Genomic DNA, 390 nt, shown 5'->3' on the forward strand with positions numbered 1-390 from the left:
TGTCGCGGGAGGGGGGTGCTAATTATATTCATTCCATTTATTCTTAATAAAATAAACCGAGTAACTTCCAAAAACACATGATATAACCCCGAATAAAAATATATACAACCATCACACTTAATCAAATTAAAGATAAACCAAAACAACGAAACAAGGCTTAAAATATAAACAAACAAAGCACAGGTGAAAATTATTTAAGTCAGCAATTTGACTTCATACCAAGGCCGGACAGCGAGTATATAAAAGGTATTTAAACATTCATAAGCATAATTACTTGACTATATGGTACAAGGCATTACAATATTTAAGTGTCTGCTCCTTGTCTGCTCCGTCTATATATGGATAATTTTTCTCTGGTTTTAATTCATAATAAAAATTCAATTACCATCT

Source organism: Penaeus monodon, chromosome 19 (genome assembly GCF_015228065.2).
Source record: "Penaeus monodon isolate SGIC_2016 chromosome 19, NSTDA_Pmon_1, whole genome shotgun sequence".
Lineage (NCBI taxonomy): Eukaryota > Metazoa > Arthropoda > Malacostraca > Decapoda > Penaeidae > Penaeus > Penaeus monodon.